The sequence below is a fragment of the Ammodytes marinus genome, assembly GCF_949987685.1.
Source record: "Ammodytes marinus genome assembly, chromosome: 11".
Classification (NCBI taxonomy): domain Eukaryota; kingdom Metazoa; phylum Chordata; class Actinopteri; order Uranoscopiformes; family Ammodytidae; genus Ammodytes; species Ammodytes marinus.
Window position 1 is genome coordinate 14,065,515 of NC_137215.1, and position 20,117 is coordinate 14,085,631.

The window sequence follows — 20,117 nt, forward strand, 5'->3', positions numbered from 1 at the left end:
CGAATACTTCTCTGTGTGGCCCTGCTGGAAGCAGCCCAGCTGTTGCTATGTTTTGGTCTTATCACACAACAACAACAAAGAATAAAATGCTCACTGAACGGTCTGCCTTTAGCGCAATCCCACACACTTTGTACACTGTCAGCATCACATGGGACGAGAGGGCAGATGCTTTTTCGGCGCTTGCATCATGTTGAGGAAATGTATCCAGTTAAATAAGTCAGGACAAAAACAGATCTTCAACTATTAAATAAGTTAGTGTACGAGCTATTTTGATCCCCCATTTTTCCAAAACAGCAGCATTTTATAGCCTGAACACGTCTTCTTTTTTTAAAGCAGTATGAATAGTTTATGTTGCTGAACAAAACTGTCTCATGAACCTGAAGTCACAGTTCAACTTCTGTCAAAACATTCAGAAGCAGAACTGCAATCCTGTCAAACACAGAAACAACGATTAGCTGCTCACTTAAATTTGCACTATACTGTTTGTCAAAAGCTTAAACTATAAAAGACAATACTGACTTGTGAAAAACCTATTATGGTATGTTTTTTTTTTTCGACGCTTCACATAGACGTGCAGCCAATTGGCTCTTGGAAAGAGAAGCACTTGTCAAAACATCCATCAGGAGTGAAGAGAGCTGGCTGCAGAGCCCCTTCGCCCATGGAATCAAAGGAAGGTGTGTCTGCTGCCTCAGGCCCGGCAAGCGTCCAGGAGAGGTGTTGGCGTTGTCACCATAGCAACATAAACAGGAGGGTTCAAACACAGATTAAAATGTGTGCAAAGATTATGTAATGTGTGTGCACATGGTTTCTTATGTCTCTTAAGGCAGAGTCCTCTTTGAGCGTCTGCAGCTCGTTGAAAAACACTTCAACTTGCAGAACGCCCACCACTCACTTCTGGCCTTCGATGTAGCAGCAGGTGTGTATTTTATGAGCAAACGTAAGTGTGTGTTTTACAGCATCTCAGCAGTAAGCTATGTGTATGTGTGAAAATGTATGTGTGTGTGTGTGCGTGCGTGCGTGCGTGTGTGTGTGTGTGCGTGCGTGCGTGCGTGTGTGTGTGTGTGTGTGTGTGTGTGTGATAACAACTAGGGAAGTTAAGCTCAGTTTAATCTGTTTTTGGCCTCATTTGATTTTTCCACTCATTCTCAAACTAAAGGCGTTATCTCCCAATGGAACCAAATATATACATTAAATACACACACACACACACACACACATACACGTACACATGAACTCTCACAAACTTGAGGTCTTCTGGGAAAGTTGATCTTCCCGGATCCGTATACACACAGCTGGCGCAATGATGTTGTTTACATTAAAAGGTCGAATGATTAAGACGATCATTTGCAGCTGTGAAACTTTTCATTCAGTTTGATTTTCACTTATTTTTGGAGATATGGGTTTTGCTTTCAATATAATTTTTAAAGCTTTGCTACTTTTTTTTCATTGTTGTTTGTTCATTTTAAGGGTTTCATTCTATGTTTATAATCTATTTTATTGCTCCCCTTATCAGATGCATCTTATATAGTCAGCCTATTAATTACGATACAATCAACTGTATCAAATACTGTTTTTATTTGCTAATTAAGTGGCTATGTGAGCTTCAGAGCTATGCAAATGTTATACTGTATATCTGGCTTGTGTGACACCTGTTTTGTTTCACTTTGCATGGCCCACCAATCTGGTTTCCCTTCAGGAAACTAATACAGTTATGTAATTTCATATAACTACTGTACATTTAGCCCTTCAATAACAGCCCTGACACATGCAGTATTCAAATTTCTTTATGAAATGCAGTTATTTGAATATGCAGGGTGACAGCAAAAGTATATGTTCTTTTTACAATTTTGGGAAGTAAAAAATAAGTGTGATTGGACAGTGGCAGTGAGAGAAAGACACAAAATATGGGGCAAAGGTCCTGCTGCAAAGTATTTCGAACAGAAATATACACTCATCGGCCATTTTATTAGGTACACCTGTTCTGCTTGTAAAAATCAAATAGCTAAAATCAGCACACATGGCAGCAACTCAATGCATTTAGGCATATGTGGTCAAGACAACATGCTGAAGTTCAAACCGAGCATCAGAATGGGGAAGAAAGGGAGTTTAAGTGACTTTGAACATGGCATGGTTGATGGTGCACGGCAGGATGGATCCATGCTTCCATGTTGTTTACGCCAAATCCTGACACTACCATCCGAACTTCACAAGTGATAGCGAGACTCATCAGGCCAGGCAAGAATTTTCCAATCTTCTATTGTCCAATTTTGGTGAGCCTCTGCGAATTGTAGCTTCAGTTTCCTGTTTTTAGCTGACAGGAGTGGCACCCGGAGGGGGTCTTCTGTTGCTGTAGCCCATCTGCTTCAAGGTTGGTCGTGTTGTGCGTACAGAGATGGTATTCTGCATACCCTGGTTGTTTGAGTTACTGTTGCCTTTCTATAATCTCGAACCAATCTGCCCATTGTCCTCTGATCTCTGACATCAACAAGGCATTTTCGTCCACACAACTGCCGCTCACTGGTTATTTTTCCTTTTTTGGACCATTTTCTGTTAACCTTAGAAAAGGTTGTGTGTGAAAATCCCAGTAGGTTTCTGAAATGTTCAAAAAAAGCCCGTCTGGCACCATCAAACATGCCACGTTAAAAGTCACTTAAACCCCCTCCCTTCCCCATTCTGCTGCTCGGTTTGAACTTCAACAAGTTGCCCTGTCCAGGTCTAAATGCGTAAATGCATTGAGTTGCTGCTATGAGATTGGCTGATAAGTTATATGTGTTAACAAGAAATTGAACTGGTGTACCTAATAAAGTGGCCGGTGAGTGTATAAATGGTGAATTATACTTGGTTTCTTCTGTGCAGCAAACAAGTGCAAGTCAAGAATTTGGACTTCAACAGGGTGAAGCTCTAGTGGTTTATGGTGTTTGAATTTTGTGGAGCATTAGGGCAATGGGTCAAGTCCATGTGATAAGTATTTGATGTGGATTGTAAAGAATTCTCTGAATATTTGTCTGAAAAACTAAAAGAAATCCATCGCATGACTGTCATTCTAATGTGTTTTTGAAACAAATCTGTATCTTTTTGAAGATCAAACACCAAAGAATTTATATGACTCAAATTACACATTTAGGGGATTGTGTTGTGGTGATATGCAGACCCTCTAATAGAAAAACTAGTTAAACCAGTGTAGTAATTCACTACACCAGCATCTCTAATTTCCCAGTTTTAACCAGATCCAAATACTGTAAAACAATTTTTCTTATATTTTATGCTGAAGTCAGGTATACGCACTATATGTTGGACCAGTTAAAGCAACATAAAGCAGATACCATATCGCCTTGAAGAATAAGAAGGTGGCTTCCTAAGATAACTCAAATATGTTTTCTTGGAAATACCTACACCCACACACACCTGCATATTCACAGCAACAAGAAGGCATGCAGCATTCAGGAAATAAACATAAAGACACAGGTGGCAGGAGCACAGACAGAAACCACTCTACGAGCCCTGGTTCATTCCAGTTGGATCCACCCAGGCTGAAAATGTGAGCACTAATGGTATGTGAGGTGTTTGAATGAAAGCAGAGCATGACATGGTATATGTGGAAAGAGAGAGTCACGTGTGTCGGAGGAGCCTGAATCTCACAGATTCACATGCAGTGAAGCAGAGGAGACACTAAAAGTCTCGCTGGTGTGTTCAAGGAGAGTTCACGCTCTGCTGTATGTCAAATCAAAACACATACCATTAACACATGTGATCATTGATTTTGCCTGGAGGTGAGACTGCAACTAACCCTAACCCTAAGTTTATTCAAGTGGCCTTTAGATTTGATTTAGATTTTAAAGGTGCACAAAAAGATTTGAGAGATTTGAAAGATTTCACTGCGGATCAGACACTCATTCTGATTGTAGTACGCCTATTATAAATAAGTCTGTCTGTCTACTTAATTAGTGTTATACTGTCACTTGCTTTTTTAAATGTTTACCTAGGTTATTATATTTTGCGTCCATGCTGATGTTTTAGTTTTTATTATTTGCACTATCTATCTATCTATCTATCTATCTATCTATCTATCTATCTATCTATCTATCTATCTATCTATCTATCTATCTATCTATCTATCTATCTATCTATCTATCTATCTATCTATCTATCTATCTATCTATCTATCTATCTATCTATCTATCTATCTATCTATCTATCTATCTATCTATCTATCTATCTATCTATCTATCTATCTATCTATCTATCTAGCCTATCTATCTAGCCTATCTATCTAGCCTATCTATCTAGCCTATCTATCCATCCATCCATCCATCCATCCATAATCTTGTTTGAGTTTAGCAGTGAGTGTCAGACTACAGGCTCCAGAATGCCTAGCGGCGACGTCGGTCTCCGCCTACAGCGCACGCTCCCTGCCAGAGAACGGGCAGAGCAGACCAGCGCTGTGTTTACGTTGAGATGCTCACAACAAAGGACGGCTCACCGCGGAGAGGCTGTCATTTAAAATAAAGCACCGTGGATATTTTCTCTCACGGTCAGCGCGTCTATAAGTCATAACTCCAGGACACAGGAGACCAAATATCGCAAACCCTGATTGTCAATTTTTTTTTTTTTACATGGTGCGGGGTTACTTTTAATTTTTTAGTAAACCTGCCTACATAAGGGAGAAATAAAGACGCAATTTCCTTTTTTTGTAAGCCGGTGGAACGTTTGCTAGCGTGCTAGCCTCAGCAAGTTGGGGAAAGCCAGGCAGCTAACAGCCCAGTCAGCCACACCGGAGACAATAAAAGGATTTCATCATTTATATCGCAGTAAGTACATCCTTACAAGCCACCTGCCTTTGCCTAATTAGCGATAATAATGCAACACAATACGCTAAACACTTCACGTTTAAAGGCTAATTCGTTGCTAGCCAGCCTTTTCGGCGTTCCTTGTCACTAACGGTCACCTGCTTTGTCCTGACTACGGCTCTGCGACCATTTATTTACGCTACTATACCTACATTTAGTAATGTCCATGCACACCGCAGGTAAGGCATCACATGGTTTATTTTAATGTGAGTGCTGCAGCTGCAAAGTGCTGATCTTCTTTTTTTCAAGTTGCCTGCATATCACTCGCGAACCTTGTGAAATTACCAATATATTGGTAAAACATTATATATAATGTTTTAATATATTGTGTAACGTAATATGGTCATGAGTCCAAATATATAAATATGAGTAAACTAATGCTAAAGAGTTTGGCTTGAAGTGGGTTTGACCTATTGTTTAGGTGTACAGCTCAAATTCTAGATATTATGGGGAATGAAGGATAGGAATCTTGTGTTGCAAGAAAACAATTGTACACTGTGTTATATACAGTGGATGTGTGTTATTTCTAAGCAGCCTACTATAACTATGTCATGTTTGTGACTGTCAAGGCTGATAATGGCTGTTTCTTGCAAGGAATAAAGATCCACAATCAGAATATTGTATCATATGGTATTTAGTTACCTAACTCACATCTGCACTGGACATAGGCATATTGTTATTCAGTCTCCACAACAACCTATTTTGACTCTCTTGTCTTTATCTCTGTGGAAATCAGAAGCTATGCAAAGATAAAGCTTAGTGTACAGGGACTGTGTTGTTGTGGGTGTTGGTATCATGTACGTGTGTGTGTGTGTGTGTGTGAGACAGAGAGGAGGCTTCAGAAATGCAGTGTGCATGCTGCTGACCTGTCACAGGGAGGGCGGGTGAGAACGGGGAACATTGCCTGATAAGGAATTAAGCAAATGCACGGACTCATGGCCATTACTAAAGCTTGATTGCCAGTTAATGACTTCTCTCCCCTTTCGCTCTTTCTGTATCTCCCATCTCGTTCTGCCTCTTTGTCTTTGTTCTTTTCCTCTCTCACCCTCCTTGCTATATCTCTCTCTCTGTGTCTCTGTTCACTCCACATACTGGTAAGCTCTGATATGTGGCTGCTGATAAGGGATCTCACTGACTTCCCTTCTCTGTGTTGGAAATGTCACAGTAAAGACAGACGTGTTTTAACTCCCATCTGTTCCATCAGGGCTCCCAGGCCTTATTTCCATTGTCTGCCTGTCACTGTAATGATTGATCAGGAAACTTAAGTTTTTTTAACGCTGCCAGTGCTAGCCGATGGTGGAGGGAATTGCAATTTCATCCTTTAAAGTTTGCTCATTTACCACAAAGACTGCTGAAGTTACCAGCGGTGAGTACAAAAAGTGTCAATGTTAGCAGGAGAGCTCCATTTGAAAATGAAATGCAGTGCAGAAAAACATACACCAGAGGCTGTGTGTAATATGTTACGTGCTCTGTTGCAACTCTGTTTGACATGTATCATTAACTTTCTGCAAACCATATTAGTAGTGTAGCATGCTACACTGGATCATTTGGGTCCACATCAGATCTATAACAGTGAGCTGGATCTGGTGTGGAGAGCTATACAAGAGTCAAGTTGCAATACTGATACCTGCTTAAACAGTGCTGCCCTCTTATAAGGGAGGCTGAAGAATCTTTATTATATTTTTGTGCAGACTATTTAAAGTCTGCATTCTCACAGAGTTCTATAAACGGCGATAACTTCTAGTGTGAAGTTCTTGGGACACAGTGTTTGCCGTGTAACAGGGGGGAGAGTGTTGGTGTTGCACATTTGCACTGGGTGTGTGTGGCTTCTCCAACACGGTTCAGTCTCAATTTCAGGGAGGAAACCAGAGCCGATGGGATGGTGTCTGACGGGAGAGAGCGCTGATGTCTTAATGGAGGCTCAGTGCTGCCCGTATCCTTAGTAACCCGGTCTGTGGGGACACAGAGGCGTCCCAGTCTCAGTCTGGGCTGCTGGATGCTATCCTGGAACACACCACACCAAACCCCAATTTGATCAGTCATATTATCTTGTTTTCATTTGCTGTGTTATAGGTTGTGTTTGTTTTTAACAGGATTACAAAGTGCTTTCTAACAGTTTTATACGTCTTGCAATAATTACATTTTTTCAATTACTTTTTTTTCCTTTAAGGTTTGGTTCTATAGCAGCATTATTGTACATTTAAATACATTTTCAGGATGGAAACATTCTAAATCAATGCTTTATTGGTGTCAAATTGCCATTCCAATTCCGTAATATTATGCACTGCAGTGACTGCACACAGCTTCTGACTTAATGACCTCACTCCAGTAGTTGTAATATCATAACACAGTGACAAAAGTAAGACCCTTTTAACACCCCCTAGCCTCCTATCCCATCCACCCTTAAATGTCCCTGATATACATATTCAGACCTCAAGAAATTTGAAAGTAGTAATTAATTTAAAGCACCTAATGATTCAAATATACTAATAAATGAAATTGTTTACCCCTGATAAAGTACTTACTCAGTCAGCCCTGTAAACTGAGCTACAGTAAGACTCTGAACTTTTTGGAAACCTACTTACATTGCATATGCACTCAATGGAAATAAAAGGAAGTAGCTGTAACAAACCTGACAACACTGGGCAACTAAAACCATGGTGTTGAATTAGTGTGTTTGAGATTCACACCAACATATCAACATCATTCAAAATGTGTGTGTTTGCACCTTTTTAAACCTCAAAGACGTACAGCACATTTGTCATGAGAGGAGACTTTTGCTTTTATAAGTTCTGCATTTAAACACATTTTTTTTAGCATGTGTCTGTGGTGTGTAGTTTTATCAGGGCGCTCAGCTAAGCCAGGAGCAGCAGGGAGCCACTAGTGTAATCTGCTGCACAGCTGAGCAGCAGCTTTTCTCCTCACTGTGTGTGAAAGAGCTCGGGCATGTTCCTCCCAATCAGAATCAGAAATACTTGAATGAAGCCTGTGGGGATATTTAGTTTGTTACAGTTGCTCCAATTTAGAATATAGAGATAAAATAAGTAGGCCTATAATTGTAAAATAATATAATATCATAATGTCCACAGCATAGTACAGCAGGTGTTGAAGGACCTAAGTCTTCTCAGAATTAGAGACAGCTCTGGTCTTTCTTGTAGAGGGCCTTCTAGTACCGGGCTGGCTTACGCTCTGCTGGATGGTAAACAGGCTGAAGTTTGTGAAAGCAAGATTATGTCTGTCATGGAAAGTGGGTCAGACAGTGGGCACGTTTTTATGGCCTCGTTTCGCCAAGATAGGAAAGGAAAGAGAAGGAGGAGGCATTACACCACCATAGTTTTTTCCATATTGCTCGAGGCATCCTGTTCTCGGCAATATTCTCTTACTCTTCCACTAGGCAGAATTATTAGCAATCCATTTCCCATACCTTTGCCAACAAACCATTCTCACTGCAAGAAACGTGCGTGATTGGCTACTGTGTGTGTTGTCGAGGCGTTTAAGGACGTATATATTCTGCACACACCATTTTTGTGTCTGTATGTCTATTTGGCAGATCATTATTGTAGTCTTAGTCTCTAGCTAATTACTGCTTATCTTTACTTGCATGAATTTGACCTGTTGAACTGTTGATAAAGAAGAGAATAGATTGTGTTCCCTGATTAAGGGATGCAACAAAACCATATTTACATTTTGATGTGCGACAGATTTCATGTTATAACATATAGGTTAGAACTTTACTGTGTGAAATCATCAACGAGCAAAACAACCCCCAACCAAGGCCCTCCATTTCCCTTCTGTTATTTTCTGGTATTAATAAAATGCTTCCTATAAGTCACTACACATCCACATAATCATATGAATAATGTACGCTCAGTTTGAGGAGAAATCAGTATAAAAATGTTAAATAATTTAAATCAGAGGACTAGCATTGACACACATGTATTGAATGCGAAATGAGAAAGCACAATGATGTTTGGTCCTTTTACTTCCTGTGAGTGAGTGCCCTATCGTCTTTATTACACCGTCTGCTGCCTTTATCTTGCTCTTCGGAGGAGACTATTAATTTTTTATTGAAGAAGCTTTTTAGAAGTATCTTAGTGCACACGGGTGAGCATTGTCACCATTTCAGGAAAAAAATGTGCGATATATTTTAGCTTATTTGAATAAATAAGTTAAGTTTTAGTTCAATATTCATTGCCTCACGGTGCCTTTCTGAGCCTTTTTCATATGGAGCAACAAACCAGAAAGGGTATTTCTTATGCCAATACCAATTTGAAATCGATTCATCGTTCAGTCTTATTTCACACCTAGTTTGTTATTTTTCTCTTTTCTCAGTCACTGAAAGCAGCACCAAGGCCTCTCCTCTGCTGCCAATACCTGAGTCAGAAAATGAAGGGAGGGTTGGGGAACTGAAACAGTGAGGCTGTTCTGCTCCTTAAAAAAAGCTGTTTGGGAGTTCACCGTTCTATTTTCATGACTTTAGGGTAGGTCGACTGGACTCATGAATAGAATCCTTATTTGTAAATGTTGGTGGAGTTCAGGGAAAATGTGGCTGTTAATGTCAGGGATATGTTAGTTACTACAGGGGTGAAACATGTTTGAGGGACACTTCAATTTGCAACATTTTATTCTATTTTTTTGCAATATATTGGGAGATTAAACAAATGACATCATTTTACTGCTGGGAAATACTGTTAGAAAGAGACACATCTTTTTTTTTTGAGTTAGAACTCTTGTTGTTTAAAAATGAATCAGCATTTTGATAATCATCAATACGTTTAAGCAAACATTCCAACCGTTTGCTGGTCTCAGATTTTCCGTTGTCATGATTTTCTGCTTTTCTTTGTTTATATTATTTAAGACTGAACATTGTAATAAATAAAGTAAATCAGTCAATACAAGGCATTAAAAGACCTTTGGACATTTTTAATGGCCATTTTTTTAAATTACAGTTTTAGTTTAATCAAGATAATTGTTAAAAATTATCGACAGATTAATAGATCATGAAAATAGTTGTTGATTCTCAAAATGGATGGTAGAGAGCTAAAACATCCCAGATAGACAAAATTTATCAAGCGATATGTATGCTGTTCATTCACCTTTCTGTGTTGGGTGTGTTAACACCTAGACTGAAACCCCTTATATCATCGGAATACTTGACTTTTTGCAAGCAGGAACAGAAAAGCCCTGTGGTTGAGGTTTAACACAAAAAAGAAAGAACGTTTTGTGAGGGTTTTTGTATTATTCTCAAGATACCATCTCTGTGGTTTTCTATAGCTGTGCAGTTCATACAGGCGGATGCAGCTAAAACTACTGGTTTTACATTTGGCACTTTCTCTTTTCCACACACATACTTAGACTAAAACATATTCACATCATGTACACGCAGACCTGTAATTATCAACTCCCCTCTGATTGTGCATGATTGCCATTTCCTGTTTCACTCTTCAACCTTCCTGTCACACACACACACACACACACACACACACACACACACACACACACACACACACACACACACACACACACACACACACACACAAGCAGAAACAGTTGCGAGTGTACTCCATTGAGGCTTTGGCTTCCCTATGGAGCGCTTCATTGCAAGTCTGGGCAGTAGTTGATAATCCATTATATAATCTCATAGTCTGGGTCTCCAATGTGATTGATAACTTGAGTCATGTGAATCTATTGTTTCACAGGTAATCATGTTATCCAAAGATAAACTTCCACTACAGAAATCTTAGGTCTGTTTTTATTTTAAGTCCATGAGGTAGGGCCGGAAGTCACTGAAGCTTGTATGCTAACAGCACTTAGCATAGGCCTGGCTCATTTGACATGACAAGAAGCTAATGATTACAAACTATCACCAGCTGCGGCACAATCAGACCTACATAGATCATTCCCTTTTTAAATCCCCAGAGAAATGTAAACGTCACTAACACCGCAAGGAAAGAAACAGTAACGGATTGCCAAAGGTAATATGAAGCAGCTCATGCACGCACCAGTAGAAAACCTTTTCCCTCTAATGTTCTTTAGGTGCTGTAATAATGGCTTATTGTTTGTACGGAAGTGAACAAAATGTCAGATACCACTCATGGCATGTCATACCTATATCTGGACTGTTATATACTGTGGCAAAATAATTGACCAAAAAGCTTGAATCAGAATATAATTGATTGATTTTTTTCTCAGAATTTCAAATAGCTGTTATTTTGACATGTGTGTATGATTTTTCTTAACTCACAGCAACACGTTTTGTTAGTCATGTGTTAAGCACTGGCAAAAAGACTGAAATGACAGAACTCAGGGCAGGGCAGAGAACGTCTGAAGAAACAAAGCATCTTCACTATTCCAACTCAGTTTTTGTATCTCATCCCTCCAAAGTGAACACTATTACATGGTGTGTTGCACAGCTGTGGCTTTATCGAATGCTAAAGAGTGACATATCTTGACCTCAATAACCATTTGCAGTAATGAAGTTTTGTTTGCAACCTCCACAATATGTATTCAAGTGAACAACAGCGTTTTTTAAATAGGTTGTGTAATTTTCCCTTCTTCATTGAATGCAGATGAAATGAATCATTCGGAGCTCACACTTCTCACACACATGCACACACTGATCCCAACACAAGCTGTTCTGCTGTACCATGCTACTGGGAAGGTCACATTGTGTGCTTTGTATCAGGAGGTGGTACTTGGCGGTAAAAGCACTTACGTAGTGTGTATGTTTGAATGGGTGTCCCTATCACCATGTTGTGCAGTTGATGTACAGTACGTCCCTGTGTGCAATGCATGACTGCACATCCACAGCCTTACATGTCTGCAGCATGTCTGTGAATGTCTGAGTGTGCGAGGCTTTGCGTGGGTTTGTGTCTTGTTGCTGTCCACCAACAGGGCTGTTTGTTGTTTGGGTGCAAACGCCGGTCCGTGTTCTTCCCACTGAATCATTGATGAGACTGTTATTTGAACCCTGGCCCTCCTATTTCTTTCCCTGCCTTCTGTCATCACTTGGCCTCCTCTCAGCGCCGCTTACAGGAAAACCAGTACACTCTTCTGACAAAGCAAGGGCAACAGACCTGCACTGGAAACTGAAATAAGTCACCGTTTGTTACTAAATGGACAAAGGACCACAGAAATACACAGTTGCTGTAACTGTTTAGGCTTTTCCAGTTTAATTTTAGCACGGTCATGATACATGTGAGATTAATTTATTCCACTCCTCACGCAAAACGAAGTTTACTGTTAAACTTTCAGCCACTGTCTTCTTGAGGAAAGGCTTATTTTAATTCTCTTTAATTTAAAGCAGCCTATGATGTTAGGGAATTCTGATTCACACGCCTATTTTCAAAGGCTATTCAAAGGAAAGAAAGAATACTCTTAATAAACATCCTAAGCTGATGTTATGAGAAAGTAAAGTTAAGATTTGGAAGAAGGACACTTTTAGATGACATGACATGGCATGTGAGTCAGATTCACCTCTTTTCCCGATGTAATGAGTAGCTCCTATGTGTTCTAATCTACTGGGCCTCCAACCAAGCCATGGCTGGACACACATCCAGCCACCAGACGCTGGCTCAAACTGAAGACCCCGTTTCTGTCCTGCGTCCTGGATTCTTTCCAGATGCCAGTGTCTTGGGGGCTCCAGAGCAACCAGTAGTTTGTTTTGATGAGTTCATTTAATTCTCAACAGGAGTGTGGCGCCAAAGGGTCCTATTCCAGTCTGCTTTTTTTTTAGGAGTGGAGGAGAGTTGAGATGCCAATGGCACTGCTGTGGTGCACTGGGGGAAGATCTGGTCCTGCGTGCATACTTCTGAAGTGAAAAGTGTTTATTTTTCCTAACGGGGATCGGTTCCTTGCTTGATGTTCTGTTCACAGTTGAAACCATTCAGAGAGAGTGTGATTTTTGGTGGCCTTTTCAGCAACCTATATAACATTTACAGGACATTTCACGCATGTGTGCTCATGTGTTGGTTTGGTTAAGTACGACGAGGCCCAACGGCTTTTGATGCTATCCTCACACTATGTTCATGTCTCTTTTCAACAGCACAGCTCGGGTTTACATTCCTCACCTTGTCTCTAATGTTCAAGTCCTTTTCCTGACCCGCTCCATATATTTCATGCCTTGCTGTTTATAGCTGATGAGTGTGAGTATTGTTGTGGCAACGCTTCCTCAGGTCAAGTGTTTTGGCTGCGATCCCAAGTGGATTATTATTATAATCTGCCTTGTTACTGACTACTCCTTTTTTCCGTCGTAGTCACACATATGAATGCAGGCTCAGCATGGCAGCTTAATATGGCCCACTTCAGTGTCTGTGTTGACTGGGTGTGTTGGTGAAAGCACATTGGGAAGTGGTCTGCTATGTGTGCCAGTTTATAAGCTCTAATGGTTAACCCAGAGAGCCTAAAACACCACAGCGTGTGGATGTCTTGTTATAGGTTTCTGTTAACAAAAAATAAGGACAGATGGGCTGAAGCAAATTCATTTCTTGTTTGCAAGAAAGCATGGCATATGACAGTCTCTCCCATGCAAAGCAAATAACAGTGCTGCTCGATTTTCATGACTCAGACAAACAAAACAAAATCAGAACCTATATATCTAGTGATTAGGCGGCTTTAAGGTGTAGCAGAGAGTAAAACTGATGACTTGACTCACACTGAATAGGTTTTGTCCCAGCAATACTTCAAAACCCATATTCAGTTTCAGAATCACTATTCAATTATTTAAAACAAAGAAAAACATAAAATCACATTGTTTGGTATTTTTGCTTGAAACATGACTGAGAAATCAATTATAAAGATATCTAACTCATTAGTAAAAGTCAAATCTAGAGTGTAAAATGACCTTTCTGCTCCAGTGTTCTGTCCTCTAACCTTGATGTGGCTGTATGTCTACTGTGCACCTCCCACCGTTATTTCTTTACTCTCTAAGGCAATGTGTCGCTGGGCTAATGAGATTCTGGCATACTGTATGTCTCAATCCATCTTCTTGTAAATATTGGACAACACTCACACTCACACTCACACACACACACACACACACACACACACACACACACACACACACACACACACACACACACACACACACACACACACACACACACACTGGAGAACACCTCCAGGGACCATTGAACATGAGAAGTGTGCGCCTGTCTGAGAGTGGGCAGGGAATTGGGACTTTATATGTGCATCGACACGCTGACTCTGTGTTTGGAGTAGACCGTATACATGCATGTCTCCTGATAACTGCGTTCCTGTATCCAATATGTGTTAAGACTAATCAATAAAAAGAAAACATACCCTGTTTGATTCGATAATGCAGTAGGGATGATTACTCGCGTACCACCACCTAATAACTACATTTCTAAAAAAATCACCGATCCAAATTCTGTGCATCGATGCTTCATTTCCGTACAACTGACCTGGCGGCTCTCTTGTGTTCCTCTCTGATGTCAAAAACTGTATATTATATTGTGTAGTGTATTAAACAGCCTTCTCTATAATGTTGCATCAGCAGTGATTTCCCTGTTTATAAGGTTCTCTGGTGGTTTGTATAGTTCCTCTGGACGGAAATGGTTTATGTGTGCCAGCCCAGTACACACTTTGGGTTTATTTTGGTGTGTGAATGGAAATGGGTCTGATCGTTGGTTTCCTATTGGAGTCAGGACAGAAACATTCGCCAGCTACACAGAGATGGAGACATTGTGAGCTTACAGTTACAGTTCCATTGCAGCACACATCCAATCACACACATAAAAAAATGATTTGTAGTCAGTGAAAATAACACAATAAGGGAGAAAAGGAAAAGGTGTTGGTGCCATATTTTCTGAAATCCAATTCACACCACTGAAAAAAGAAAGTGTGAGTGGGCTGGAAAATGAACACTGGCAGATTTGAGATTTTGTCTCAAAGTGTCGTCATCCAGTTAGTTTTTGGTTTGGGGGGGGGGGGGGGGGAATATGGTTTACAGCTTTTAATGCGGACCAGATGTCAGACGTATCTTTTTTAAATTGGATTGCTTTGCTAACTATAATATAGGCCCACTTCAGCCTCAGAGTGCACTGTGGCTGCATGATGTAGGAAAATATTAATATTGAACACAAGTGTTGGTGGATGAGATCCAGGAAAAACAGTACTGTACAGTGTGATTTTTTTAAGAATCAAAAGAAAGGATGTAGATTTCTCCATCACTGCTGTAATATCCAGAACACTGTCAATGCAACATACCTAAGCTAAGTGTAACTCCCCCCCCCCCCCCCGACCCCCCCTTTAGTCAAAATGCACAAATGCTTTAAAGCTACTCACATACTGCTGACTGACTGATTCACTCTATCGTGAGTATACGTAGTTGTATATATATTGTAAATCATTTCACTGTTAGCTTTGTTTTTGAACTGCGAGGAGAGACTCTGTTACTTATGTTTGTGTTTATCAGAGCTGGATGGCTTTAGGGGGATCCGTGGTATAACCATCAGCGGACTTTTTTGTGTTTTGTATTTTGGTTGTGAACTGGATTAGACTGAATTGTGTTGGGAATAGGATTGTTAACCTGAGTTGCATTTAACGTGTTAGCCTTTTTACTTGCTGCTTGCGGGGCGAGTACGCCGACGGTGTTGTTGTTATTACTCAGAGAATTCCTCATGGGGGTGCCAGAAACTACTAACTACAGCTTTTACACTTACACCCATGTCCAAGATGACTGCGATACAATGCTTCCCATCCTTCCTCTTTTCTTTTCATGTTCTGCGATGCCGATGCCATCTGTTCATGTTAATCGATCAGACGGGTTTAACCAGCGATAGCAGACAGAATGGGAGATGGAAGAGCAAAGAGAATCTGGCGTCTTGTCTGCCAGCTCCCGCCCTCTCGATCTAACGGATCAGTTACTGAGTCATGGAGCGTCTAATCTTCACAGTGTGCAAACCAATACCTCTCCACTGACCCCGACCATGCAACTCTACACACTGGAGATAAGACTGCAGGGCGTCGGAAAACCAGCCCAAGCCCACACAAATGCTCACATATGCCCAGCACGCCAAATGCTTCTCCAACAAAAAACAATACACATCCACATTCAAACGGAAATCATGCTTAGCTAGCTGACTTGTTTTTGAGTGTTTGTTAAGTTGTTTTTTCGACAACCACCACTTAGATGGATGAGGGTTTAGGGTCGACTGAAAAACCTCTTGCATCATGTGCACCATCATGCTCCGGTTTAGTCCCAATTTGGAAAAAAACAATAAAGGCATTCCAAGAAACTGTAGAAAGCCTTTCATCTCATGCTCTGTTCTTCTTTTCAAACCCATAAACAGATCCTAGCCACATCCTAAAGCATCAAAGCCACATCCTAAAGTTTTATTTTTGTATTCTGCCTTTTTAACCATGTCATTTGCATCAAAATACTGTAACATTGGGAATGGCCGTCTCAACAGTCATACTGCTGCCTTCAGTCTGTGAATGTAAAGTGTTTGAGCATTAACAGAGGACATTCTAATGAAACAATTTACCCAAATGTGCTTTTTGCAGAGCTAAAAAAAAATAAAGAATCTCATATTGGCTGTTGTAGCAATTAGTCCCATCACCTGACTGAATGTTGGCACATTCATCTCTGCGTTACTATTTCCTAAATGAGAAATCATAATCATGATTAGAGAATCATCAAATTTAGTCTACTTGTAGATGTTTAAATCCAGAGCCTTTTTATGATGTTAAAATAAGGTGTAGCTCACTAATTAAAGTTCCTCAAAGATAATGAATAAGTTGTTTATTTTACAATGTAATACTTTGCTCAATTTTAGGAATATTGCTTCCACTGCCTCCCACAAAACACTTCTCATGTTATCAAAAATTGATCTGTCTCAAAAAAAATATATATTGAAAAAACTATTTAATCAAAGTATAAGAGAAGGCCTTTCCAATCTTCATGGAAGAAGTGTGTGTTTTTGTGCGTGTCCGCTGATGAAAACAGCGGACAATTTTGTAATTGTGTCTTCTCACTGCCTTTTACATTAGATTTGACTGTTGCAATCACCTCTTTACCTCAAGGCTAAGAGTTTAAGCACATGGATTTTCCCCTTTTATGCCACTGATTGTTTTCCAAACAGGACATGGGTTAAGTGGACTAGAGTTACTGTTGGAATGGGCATTTCACTAAGGAAGCTTTTGAGGGTAGAACGATGAGCTGGGCATGCACGCTCCTACAATGTCTTGTTTAATCTGAACTTTATCCTCATGAACATCTACCCAACTACTTACTTTATTTTTTCCTGGGTTCTATATTTATATTTCCATCTATATCCTTTATTCAAATCACTGTTTAGTTAGATTTTTGGTGCGGGTGAAATAAATAAAATTATAATTTATTTTCATTTTACATAGTTACTATATGTGTGTATAAGTCTTTATCGAACCGGTGAAGAGATATGTGAGACTTATGTGAGTAAAAAGTGCAGATATCTTGTGGTTGGCTTTGTGCCCGATAGAAGCAGAGTTGTCTAATATGCTCTATCATGCTGTCATCTGCAGTTGAATCGGTGCCTGAAGGCTCTCTCTTTTAGCTCACTGGTAGATTGTGTCTTACTGTGATTTTTTTTTTATCATTTACGGTCGCTTCCTTTAGGCATTCTCTTGTTGACAGATGAATCCCTTTGCCTGTTTTTATTCTGCAGCAATACAACTAAAATACCGCCTAAAATCACAATAGAAACCACACCTGGGGTTCATGGCATGTAAAGGTGGGTGGGATCAGACCCAACATTACCACAATAACCCACTTCCTTGATTATTTGGTTTATTCTATACAAAATTAGAAAATAGTTCAAAATAAATTCCTGACACAATATTCTAGAGCCAAAGGTGACGACTTGTCTTATGATCAACCAGTAATCAAAAATCGAAAAGTGACCGACGTACAAGAAAGGATAAAGATTTTTACAGAGAAAATGTGTGAAGCTGTAATCAGTGAATGTTTAATTTATAAATGATAGCACTAGCTTTGAGCTTCAAATATTAACAAGGTGAGTAAACGTAAACAAACGTTTGGCAAGCGTTCACTGTAAATAACCTAGTATGCCTTTTAAATTAACAAGGATTTGAAGTGAGTGAGTATTTTCATGCCAAAGCACACTTCTGTAAAGCAGCTGTTCTTATTTCAGGGAGAGGTTTATAACATATTTTATCACTGCCTAAAAACCATACTGTTGCAAGTCTTGAAGAATGCTGAATTAAGCTATTAACAGTATTTGTAAATTACCCATGGAAATACAATACACAATAACTTCTGCTGGATTACTTTGATAGTTAAATATAATTATATTATAATAATATAATATATTTAATATATTAATATAATATTTTTATAAATGAAATGTGTGTATAATGTCCGTCTTTTCCAGTATAACTCAGAAGTTTTTTAAATTCCCTAATTACCTCCATTAGCTGAGTGTCACAGTCAATGTTGCAACTGTTGATTGTGTTGGTGAATGTTAACCAACTTCCCAGCATGCTCCTGTCTCTTTCTCCTCACTCAATATCTTTGTAGCCTCATCCTGCGTGACTTCCCGAAAACCCTCCTGCAGACACCAGTCTAAGGGAGACACGCCTTGCAGTTTAAAAAAATCTCTGTTCTACATTATCTCCTACATTGCATGCTGCTGTGACAGTGACAGTCAGTGTCAATAGTTTGATTTGACATCAGACATTACATTACCCAGTGTTCTCTTTGGCTGCAGACTTGGCTTTGGCACTTCTGTTACTTCATCTGTTCAGGACTGTTACTTAGAACTCTGAGTCTGCACTGCTCTGTAAAGTAAGCTGTGGGCATGAGAAAGGGACATGACATAGATACTACAGTGGTGGTGTAATATAAACGTAGCGGTTTTATACATGCATAAATCCTACCCTCGTCTCATCTAACATTTATTTGTAATAAATGGAACAAGCCGTTTCATCACAAGGGATGCTAGATCAAAAGACTGAAGAGGAGGGAAAGGCGGAGATAGGCTTTTTTTCTTTGTGAAATTGTTTCTGTAAGCTTTTAAGAAAACGTGTGATTCTGTCACTCGGCAAGGAAGAGCTGGTGAGCTCAAAGCCGCTCATAGGGAAGATGAAAGGTGCAAAACGCCTAAAAGCCTCGTCGAGTTTGAGGATGTGGTGAGAGGCCTGTTATACTGGGACGTTAGGTATCTCATGACCTTCTTGATGAAGGGCTTTGACAAAGATCACAGCAGCCACAAGCAAGAGGATCAGCGCATTTGTCCACCGCTCTTGAGACACTAACCCGCGCTAACACAACAACTGTCATCCACGTTTCAACCCACGTGGTGTTGTGATAACCTAGTTCTATGCCAGCAGGCAGAATATCAGTAGCTCCTCCTGAGTGTCCTAACAAAAAATAGAACAAGTGAACACAGAAAGAGCTGCTGGTCAATAGGCAAACATGTGATTAAATAAGTGAGAATTTTGACTTGTTTTCTGCACTTGAATACAGAGAAAGGAGAGGGTTAAATTAAAATAAGTTAGATAGATGGTAACCCTAAACTACTTCAAAACTAGTATGTACCGTGCTTTACACTGAGAATTAAGTCCAGGTTGTTGTCTTTTCACATAGCAGCAGGTGTGCTTCACATTAAATAGCTCCACATGTCCAGAAAGCCAGAAGAATGTCATCCTCTGATTCTACGCCAGGCATCTGTTATTATTTATTGATCTGATGACCCACTTTACCAGGAGGATATCATTACCACTCTCCAGTAATGAAAGTGTTACACTGTGTAAGAGGTCCTGGCTTTCTTCTCTATCTAATGAAGCTTAAGTTTGAATCTCTGACCTGCACTTTGGGATTGAGGATTTTCATTACAACAAGGCAACTTATTTTAAAGCATGGCAGGTACAAAAACTGTGAAGAATGTTTATGTATTATATATCATTGGCGATATTAGCTGTATTGTTATGTAGGTGTGTTAGGTATGGGATGTGTCGACACATGAGCCAATAGCCGAAGGCCTTAGTGCCAGGGGCTCGTCATAAATCAGGACCTGTGTTATTCCTTATACCTTTGCTATGCAGAGTAGACTTAACAGAGAAGTTAACACACACCACTCTCTCTCTCTCTCTCTCTCTCTCTCTCTCTCTCTCTCTCTCTCTCCTTCTCTTATCTGTGACCCTGTTTGCTAGAGTATCTTCTAACCCATTTTTGGTTTCTGACCTACCAGCAGTAGAACTGCCTCTGGTTGAGTTGTTGGTCACACAGATTCATGCCTTGTGATCCTG

General features: G+C 39.9%; 1 protein-coding gene across 1 annotated transcript in view; it reads left to right on the top strand.

Annotated features, from left to right (window-relative positions):
- Window positions 1-4,477: 4,477 nt before the first annotated feature.
- peli1b (pellino E3 ubiquitin protein ligase 1b) overlaps window positions 4,478-20,117 on the top strand; it is a 36,892-nt gene continuing 21,252 nt past the window's right edge. The window contains exon 1 of the mRNA XM_080036672.1: window positions 4,478-4,808. The gene's annotated coding sequence lies outside the window, so the exon portion shown is untranslated. The remainder of the gene's footprint in view (window positions 4,809-20,117) is intronic.